We start from the raw sequence: 10,946 nt of genomic DNA on the forward strand, positions 1-10,946 counted from the left end.
TAAGATGGGACCTCAAAAGGAGGATGAGGATATATGTTGGATATGATTCTCCCACAATAATAAAGTATTTTGAGCCAACTATGGGTGATTATATTTGAGGCCAAGTACACAGATTATTTTAAGACCAGAGGAGAAAAATAATAAAGCTGGTAAAAGAATGGTAAAAGAAATAGAATGGAATCAACCATCAATGTCTTGGCAAGATCCTCGGACTAAAGAATGTGAAATAGACGTCCAAAGATTATACATTTACAAATCTAGCTAATCAAATGCCAGACACATTTGCTGACCCGAAAAAGAATGACTAAGTCATATATAAACCAGCTTGTAATGCACCAACGAATTTGATGTCCAAGAAGAGACACAGTCAAGTTGCTACAGAGTCTAGACAACGTATGAAACGTGGTAGACCAATAGGTTCCAAAAGATAAGAATCCTCAGAAACAAAAGAAAGGTGCAGAGAATGATAATCAAAATCCAAATCCGAGGTTACTAAGGAAACCATCCCAGACATGGAGATAAGGCCGGCCGACTCTAAGGTACAGGTACCAAACAATGTAACTTGGGACGCCAAGCTGCAAAGTATTTAAGCTCCTGATAATAATGAATCTCAATCGATTATATCATGTCTGGAACATAATGGAACCAATAAGGAATGTCGACATAAGATGATTTATTTGCATACAAGGTAGCACTTGAATTTATGAATATAAGCAAGGATTATGAACCCATGTCAATATAAGAGTGTGCACTCGTAGAACAGATTGGATTGAATGGAAACGTGGGGTTAAATAGTTTAAGGAAGAAAGGCGTATTTGGCCATATGATTAAGACGCCATATGATGTTAAAACCAGTGGATATAAATGGGTCTTGTGAGGAATAGAAATCGTGAGATATAAAGCTAGTGGATATAAATGAGTCCATTCCGTCCAAAGGTGGACGATACAGAAGTTCATTTAGTCCTGAGATGGACGATGCAGAAGTCTTGTTTTAGACACTGATCTGATTGGTCCATAAGAAGGACGATGAAGAAGCCTTTGATTTTGGTTTATTTTATACTAACCAGCCCAAAGAGGGGTTATTTGGTTTTGTTGATTTGTTTTTCAGACAGGTTATGTTTTACACATAGTGGTACACACATATCACAACAACATCATCCAAGATTTCGTGTGTGTGTATTTGAGGTCGATGACTCAATATGTTCGATCAAATTGTGGCATGGCCGATGGTAAAGAAGAACCAACTATCATGTTCGAGGACGAAGCATATTATGCCCAAGATCTTCATCACCCACAGATTGCAGAAAATTGGAGAGGTCCAAGGGACCTTCAGTAATGTCCAAATCAGGGGGAGTAATGTGTGTTGTACTCTTTTTCTTTCACTATGGTTTTGTCTCAATTGAGTTTTCCTGGTAAGGTTTTGATGAGACAACATTAAAGCACATTACAAGCTCTAAATGGTTATGACATCCAAGAGGGATTGTTATGAACCTGATTGTGGATGGCTCATAACCAAGAGATTATGATTTGTAATCTTTCTGTTTATTTATGACGGTGTAATCTGTTATATAAAGAACCTCTATGTTATGAATAAAAATAGACTTTTCTATTACTTTCACAGCAATAGACACTATTTTTTCTTTTTTCTTTTTTTTTAACACCAATATACACTATTTATTCGTGATTTATCCGTGACAAACTAATCAAAACATGAATAAAACTGTTATTTTTTTTTTGTCAAGGAATAAAACTGTCTTATATCTATGAATAGGGGTGGGCCCTTTACCCGATATTCGAAGTGGCACCCGAACCTGATCCGGAAAACCCAAACCGAAATCCGAACCGAAGTAGCAAAATATCCAAACGGGTATTGAATTAGGAGAGATTGGATTTCCGAACCCGAACGGATAATATCCGAACCCGAATGGATATCCGAAAATAACTGAACATATGTATAATTAACCTTATATTTTTAGTTTACATCTCTCATTTTATATAAAATATTTATATTGATACTGCACATATTTTTTAAGTTCATATGATATACATAAAATTACTGAGAAAATGATTTGCTACTCGCTTAAAATGCATGTCAAATTTTTTATTTAAAGAATTAACAAAAAGTTACATCCAAATTTTTTAAAAAATAACCAAATTAATGCCTTTTTAGTTTCAAAATGTTATGTCCAAATATATTAACCATTCAACCTATTAAAAATAAAAAATTAGTTAAGCGAAAGTTATATTTTTAAATAAAAGAAATTTGAGAAATGAAAATTTAATTTTTTTTTTTCAAAATCTAAAAATCCAAACCCGATCCGAAATAACCGAACCCGAACTAAAAATATCCGAACCCGACCCGGAGTACAAAAATACCCGAACGGGTTCTACATCTCTATACCGAAATACCCGAAAATCCAAAATACCCGATCCGGACCCGAACGGATACCCGAACGCCCACCCCTATCTATGAAAATATCTTTTTCACGGTTTAGCCATGAATTTACTACAAATTTTTTTGTGACTATTTAAAACCCTAAATTCTTAACATATTTAAATCCAAAATCCTAAACCATAAACACAAACTTTCAAAAAAAAAATACATATATATATATTCTTAATGAAAAATAAAATGTTCTAAATGGAGTCAACTATCGATCGACAAACACATTTTGTTATCGATTGACAAACAGATTTTGTCGTTGATCGACAAACACCTTTTGTCGTCGACCAACAACGACGCGCGAGAAATGGCTGATTTGAAGCCCAAGTTCCACATACTTACAAGACTATCCTTGCCCGACGTTACCCTAATATTTATGTGTTATGCCATTGTATTGGATAACATACACTTTCTTATTTTCTATTATATACAGCATAAGGTTATAAGGTTTTTAAGAGTTTGGAGAGAAGATCCAAGACTCTTTCAGAGCTTGTATTGGAACTTCTTTGTTTTTTACCTATTCTATTTATGCATTATATTCAATTTATTGTCATGCTTTGCCTGATTATGTTTAAGTAGTTCTCTTTGTTAGATTTATGGTTATTAGGGGAACGAAGGATTAGCCAAAACTATAAAATTTTTAAGGTGATAATTAAACAAACTTCAAAGAATTGCTATTAATGAATGTGTTCTTGAGTAGCTAACTAAGACCTTGATTTTAGGATTGTGGACCACTATGACAGTAGGTTCTCCACCAGAATAATTTCTCTTGAGCTAGGATTGCTAGAAACAAGCAACAACTGATTTAGTTAAGACTAGTGAACCCATCGATTAGCTCGCTAACGCTTGTCTAAGGTAGCATCGATCGACACTAACTTAATAGCATCGATCGACGCTCGATCCGTGTCAACAAGCGAAAGCTGATATATTGGACTTAGTCAACAGATTTGATTCGCAATGGAAGCTGGACATCTTATGCATTAGACATACCTTAAGCATTATATATCATTATAATCATGATTACCTGAACCCTAGATCTAGCCATTTTCTCTTATTGTATACAAACCAACCATCCAATCGATCCGCTAGTTTTGAGTTATTTACTGCTTTGTAATTTATTTCGTAGCTTAATCATTGACTACTTATATCTATTATGTGCCATCACTCCTTGTGGATTCAATCTCTAAGTACTGCAACTGAACTTCTTATTTGAGTGAGTAAAAGTCACTCTAGGATAATTTGAGTGATATAAAATTTGGCGCCTTTGCCGGAGTGCTTTGATCGCCATTAGATTTGATTAGTTCGATTTAGTCTAGGTTAGTTTTCTTATTTAAAATTTTCTCATAAATGATTTTCTTGATCTTTTCAGGTGCATGCCAAGCAGTACCAAAAGCACCAAGGAAAAATCGTTATTATTCTCAGACCCTGCACGTTTGGAATGTAAAATCTCCAAAGAGAGACGCGCTACATCGATTGACAACAATTCAACTTCCTCGACCGATACCTGTTAGCTACCGCCGATTGACACTTCTATCTGAATATCGATAGACACTAATCTGCGAGCAGACATGGTTGTGACTCTAGGTATTATTCAGGGTGGGAATTGAGACCTGCATGACCAGGACAGTTATCTGCATAATGCATCAGGTCAGAGGTTGGATGATCAGGGGGCTGTAATCTCTGAACCTGAAGCAGCTAATCTACCAAATGCTAATGCTGAGAATGCCGGAGCTAATGCTCACGCTGTAGCTGAGGAGAATGTTCAGGCCGCTCGACCCATATCTTTGGCTGACTACAACCGTCCGGACCAATACTATTCCAATAAATTTGCAATTCGTCCTCCTACTTTCCGGAGGATAGATTTCGAGCTGAAACATGCATACTACTAATGGGACAGACACTTTTCCATGGTCACCCACATGAGCATCCAATGGGCCATCTGGAGTGGTTCGAGGATTTGGTTTCTGTCATTAAAGCTAATAGAGTCCCTGAGGACTATCTTCTCTGCAAGCTCTTCAAGTACTCACTTGTTGAAGATGCTTCGCACTGGCTTAATCAGTTACCACCAGGATCTCTTACATCCTAGACAGACATCAAGAACACATTCCTTCGTAACTTCTTTGATGATGCACGCGCTGAGAACTTGAGGAGCATGATTGCTACATTCACACAAAAGTTTACATAGTCTTTCAGAAGCTCATGGATCAGATTCAAATCATATCAGAGAGACTGTCCACTCCATGGATTCAATGAAGTATAGCTACTTAGTACTTTCTTCAGAGGTATCGCTTTGGCATGCCAGATGGCTCTAGACACTGCTAGTGAGGGAAACTTCAACACTAAAAATCCAGAAAAGGCTATGAGACTTATTGAGAACTTGGCATCCATCAACAACACCAAGAACACTGACTTTGAGAGGAGAAAAGTGGCTGCTAGCTTGGGAAAGGAGCAGCTAGTCGATGTTAAAGCCAAGCTAGCATGTGTGCTTAAACTTCACCAACCTGAACACAAAGTTTGAAACTTTAAGCACACATGTGAAGAAGTTTGAGACTTAGGTGGTTCAGACAAGATAAGTTGTTAAGAGGCAAGAAGCCTTAATCAAGGGAAAAGGAGACAAAGCGCTAAAACACCACGTGAATGTCATCATAGATGATGATTTATGGCAAGTGGTTAAGGCAAAGAAGCTTCAAGAGGGCAATTTTGAAGTTTGAAGCTCTATGAGTTTTGGCAGTTCACACTGGTGTCGATCGACACCAAGAGAGGAGCACCGACCGATGGAGTCAGATGAGAACCGACCGACACATCCTGTCAAGCATCAATTGACACCATCTATTGACTCAGTTGGATCGTGCGAGACAGTGAGGATCATGACCCACCTCATCCACCCCAGCCCTACCGTATGACCACAGACGAAATCAATCAGCACTAACAATCAGTCACCGATCGACAGAAGGAGTCATGCCACGATCGACATGAGTTCTCCAGCAGTGATTCACACCCGCCTTTCACCTACCGAGTGCGGCTACCTAGCATCAATGTGGCCAGACTGAATGCACTCAGACACCCATCTAAACCTTCAGAGACATCAACAAACATCAACAACCAGCAATCTGAGGATGTAACAGAGCCTATGATCATTGACCAGGCTACTGAGGGACAAACTTGAAGGGGAAGGAAAGAAGAGATTTCCAAGCATCTAAGGAGAGAAGCTAATGAGAAGGAGATGAATAGCTTCACAAAAAGGGTACTAAGGATCCTTATGGACAAGTCATTCAATATAGCTTACTTTACCCACAGATTGTGGATGTCTTTTAGAGAAACCAAGGAGACTGAGAAGGACACTGAGAGGATGTTCCATCAGGTCAGAGAGAAGATGAAGCAAAGGGTTACACTGAAAAAGAAGGAGAGTGATTCTGGGAAGTTTGTAGTTTCCTACTTGATAGGAGGCATCGACTACCCTTGTGCACTCTGGGACACATGTTCTTCACTAAGCAACATGCCTAGGGTAGTGGCAGATCATCTGAGCTTACATATAGAGCCTTCAGAGGAGTCATTCACTTTTATGGATTGTTCTAAGAGGAATTCAGGAGGAATCGTCAAAAACTTTGAGGTTAGGAGGAATCGTCAAAAACCTTGAGGTGCAGATAGGAAATTCCCTAGTTCCAGTGGACTTTCATGTGTTGGATATCAAGCTTGACTGGAATTCTTCTCTACTACTTGGGAGAGCCTTCATGGCTATTGTAGGAGCAGTTTGCAACATGCAGACTAACCAATTGTGCCTGACACTTACAAACCCTATTATCTACTATGATCCAGTTAGAGTTGTCAAGACAAAGACGTCCTACATCAAGATTGGAGATGATCCAGTCTCATAGCAGTTTGTTAGTCCTCTTCTCAAGCAGAACGCGAATCTGACGGAGAACTATTGATCTACACAAAACTGGAGGTGTTGTTCGACAATCGATTTGAGGCAACGATCGATAGGCAACTTAAAGCATCGAAAGACGGTCCTGAATTTCCAGACTATCGCGAGAGTTTTGCGATTTCGACTGCTACCCCTATAAATAAGAAGATCCATGTTGTGCAGCCTGATGAGTATGAAGTATACATAGACGAGGATGGCAATGCACAAGCATTGGATTGGAGGATCATCAACGTTTCTAAGGATGATATAGAAGCAATATTGGAGATGGCAGATAAGTCAGGAGGATAGTATTAGAGTTTACCACAGTATGAGGGATTTTTAGATGCCTGGAGTTAATCCTACACAACCAAATCCGTCGTATGAGGATAGATACAGTAGAGATGAAGTCATGGAGTTAATGAAGAAAGTCTGGCAGGATCAGAATAAGATATTTGAGGAATTTTACAACAAAATTGATGCCATCTACTACTCTCTCAATATAATCGCATTGCTTGGATAAGCAAAGCAAAAGAGGAGCGAGCTGCAGCAGAAGTTGGATTATACTGAATGGTTCATTGACATGCAGCAAAAACACATAACAAGAGGTGAATAAGCAATCAAGATATTCGTTGGTACCTGGTTCCATATGAGCAAAAAAGATGTTGTATGATTAAATATAAGAGATATTCAGTAATCTAGTTTGGATTGAACATCATGATTCATGAAGCAAGGAACATGGGAGGGAAGGAAAAGAAACTTATTTAGCAAAAGAAAAAAAAAAGAAACTTGAAGCAGGGCATTTCCAGTTTAGGGAAGGGATTGAAGAATAAAGATACACTATAAGCCTTATGCTAGAAGTTTCAATTTGTTTCTTGGTCCATGGTAAATACAGTCGCGTCTTAGTTTATCGAAAGTATAGTTCACTAGTTGGTAGCTTTTTTAGGAAGCTTGTTTATCTTTGTTCTATACAAACAGCCTCACTTGAGTCGTCTTAGGCATAAATAAAAACTATATTCAGTATTATACTTGTTCTTCACGTTTTGGTAACACTAGTTTAGTCTTCCATTACAAAAAAACAGCGGCATACTGAGGGAAAAAATCGTCGGTATGTCGTCGGAATAACGCTATTCCGACGACATACCGACGAAAAAAGTCCTCGGAAATAACTCCTCGGAAATTCATCTTTCCTCGGAAATCCCTCGGAAATTTCCGACGGAATTCCGAGGAAACCCTATTTCCTCGGAATTTCCGAGGACCACAAGTTCGTCGGAAATTCCTCGGAATATTCCGAGGAAGATGTCGTCGGAATATTCCGAGGGATAAACTTCCTCAGAATATTTCCAAATTAAAAAAAAAAATTATAAATTTATTTTTCTTAAATTGAAATTCGAAAATATAAAATTAAAATTAAAATAGAAAACATATTTAAAATACAAAAAATAATAATATAGTTTTTATAAATAACAAAAATGTTTTATAAATATAAAATTAGTTTTAATAAATATGAAATCATCTTTTTATAAGTACAAAATAGTTTTTATAAATACAAAAAATAATAAAATAGTGTTTATAAATCAAAAAATGTTTTATAAATACAAAATTAGTTTTATAAATATAAATATTTTAATAGATATGAAATCATCTTTTTATAAATACAAAATAGTTTTTATAAATACAAAAAATAATAAAATAGTGTTTATAAATAAAAAAAAAAATATTTTATGAATACAAAATTAATTTCAAAATATGAAATCATCTTTTATAAATCCAAAAAACGAATTTATATACAAAGAACGGTTTGTATATTTAAAAATAGTATTTATAAATACAAAAATAAAAAATAGTGTTTATAAATCAAAAAAATGTTTTATAAATAAAAAATTAGTTTTAATAAATATAAATATTTTTATAAATATGAAATCATCTTTTATAAATCCAAAAATCGAATTTATATACAAAAAACGTTTTGTAAAATCGAATTTATATAGAAAAAAAGTTTTGTAAATACAAAAATAATGAACAATTTATAAAAAAAGTTCTAAATCAATTCAACACAACCAAATCACAATTCTAAACCTATTACACAACAAATCACAATCCTACCCAATCACCCTAACAAAAATCTATCAAAAACCTTCTAAAATCATCAAATCTACTTAAAAACCTAACAAATAGGACCTAAGAGAGTGGGATATGATCCTTACATGATTTGTAAGAGAATGGAAAGGATTCGCCGGAGAGATCGTCGCAAGAGAAGGTGGAGAACGCCGGTAGGAGAGAGAGATCGCCGGAGAGGAAGAAGAGAGAAATGGGGAAGAAGATGCGTTTCGAGTTAATAAAACCTTGGGTCCGACGGATATTTTCCGTCGGAATTCCCTCAGTATTTTCAATTTCAATTTTCGCGAAATATTTGGCGGCTTGTTTGCCCGGTTAAATGAAAATATTCCGAGGAAATTCCGACGGCCACTTAAATATCCGTCGGAATTTCCTCGGAATATTTTCATTAATTCGAGGAAAAAGAATATCCTGTGCATGTATTTCTATTAATTTATATTGTTCCTCGGAATTTCCTCGGAATATTCCGAGGAAATACCGAGGAACTAGAGTTTGGGGTTTCAAAACATCAATTTTTTTTGCCGTATTTCATTTCTTATACAATTGTAATGCATACCATTGAGGATTCTTTGTATAGATGAGCATAAACCATGAAATAACAAATTTCAAAACGAATTGTAAGTATTCCCTTTACCGTTCATTAAAGTGTATAAGTGTTTCTCTTATATTGTGGGGATTTCGTTCATACAATTGGAAAAATGTTTATTATAGGGTAAGGAACAAATTTTTGACTTCATAATGAACGTAAGACACTTAATAAGGGTTATATAGGTGTTATTCAAACCGCAAAACGTTGTTTTCGGTTTAAAAACCCTATTTCCTCGGAATTTCCTCGGAATATTCTGAGGGAATTCCGAGGAAACCCTTTTCTTCCTCGGAATTCCGTCGAAATATTCCGAGGAAATTCCGAGGAACTAGTGTTTGGGGTTTCAAAACGTCAATTTTTTTTAAACGGATCGATCGATGGATATATGTCCAAAAACGCATCGATCGATCACTAAGATGGACCAAAGCGTAACAATGTGATCGATCGATGAGATTATCCCATCGATCGATCGAGGATATCAAGTGTTCCTCGGAATATTCCGAGGAAATTCCGAGGAACTAGTGTTTGGGGTTTCAAAATCTCGAATGTTTTTTTATAAACAGATCGATCGATGGATTTATGTCCAAAAACGCATCGATCGATCACTAAGATGGACCAAAGCGTAACAATGTGATCGATCGATGAGATTATCCCATCGATCGATCGAGGATATCAAGTGTTCCTCGGAATTTCCTCGGAATATTCCGAGGAAATTCCGAGGAACTAGTGTTTGGGGTTTCAAAATCTTGAATGTTTTTTTATAAACGGATCGATCGATGGATTTATGTCCAAAAACGCATCGATCGATCACTAAGATAGACCAAAGCGTAACAATGTGATCGATCGATGGGTATATGTCCAAAAACGCATCGATCGATCACTAGTTCGTCGGAATTTCCTCGGAATTTTGTAAAATCCCTATACTATTTCCTCGGAATTCATCGGTCTTTTCCGAGGAACACACTTTTCCTCGGAATTTCCTCGGAATATTCCGACGGATTGATATTTCCTCGGAATTCCGTCGGTATATTCCGAGGAAATTCCGAGGAAACCCAAATTTTGGGTTTCCTCAAAATTTCCTCGGAAATTCCTCGGGAAATTCCGAAGATTTCATTTTCCGTCGGAATGTCTGTTAGAATACCGATGTTTTCTTGTAGTGTTCCTCTGTTATCGGTGCTTGAACTTGGGTTCCAAAAGGTTTTTCTTTGGCAGATCTTGAAACAAAAACTATATATGGAATCCTATCTCTTTCTCTAGCTTTTATTGATGATGTAACCGTTTTGAAATCTCAAAAAGAGAGTTGAGTTGATTAGAAGGGCAGTTCACAAAAAAGAAATGTAACTCAAACAGCCGTAGTATCAAAATGTGTATGCCTTTAGAAAATGAGGGGTTAGTTTCGTGAATTCTAGATAAAATGGCACATGGTATTGTCTTATAAAGGTTTTTAATGCCATTTTCCGAACAATAGACCGGACAAAAGACCTAATAAAAGACAACTTTTTCTGTTCTGGTGGTGATCTTCTGTAGTGGAGATGTGATTGAAGATAGGACATGAGGTTTGGGTCGATTTAATTAATTAATAGTGCGAAACTAAAAATTGACTTCCCTAACTGAACAAACTTCTACGACTCTTCTTCTGCCTTTTGCCATGTGATCTTCTTCTTTCACTCTTTTGGAGTCATCATTAACTCGGGATACTCACCTAACTACGACTTTAAATCTTCTTTGGCCCACAAGAAACTCAACAGGGTGTCAAGATGAGACGGTTGTTCAAAAAAAAATACCCGTACATATTTTAGCCCGACCTGTTCAGTGAAAACGAAATAACGTCATCGCTTTTTGTCTCTTGGTAAGATATTTTTAGATTTTAGTTTTTGCTTTTCAGATATTTTGAATCA

The sequence above is a fragment of the Brassica napus genome, chromosome C8, assembly GCF_020379485.1.
Source record: "Brassica napus cultivar Da-Ae chromosome C8, Da-Ae, whole genome shotgun sequence".
Classification (NCBI taxonomy): domain Eukaryota; kingdom Viridiplantae; phylum Streptophyta; class Magnoliopsida; order Brassicales; family Brassicaceae; genus Brassica; species Brassica napus.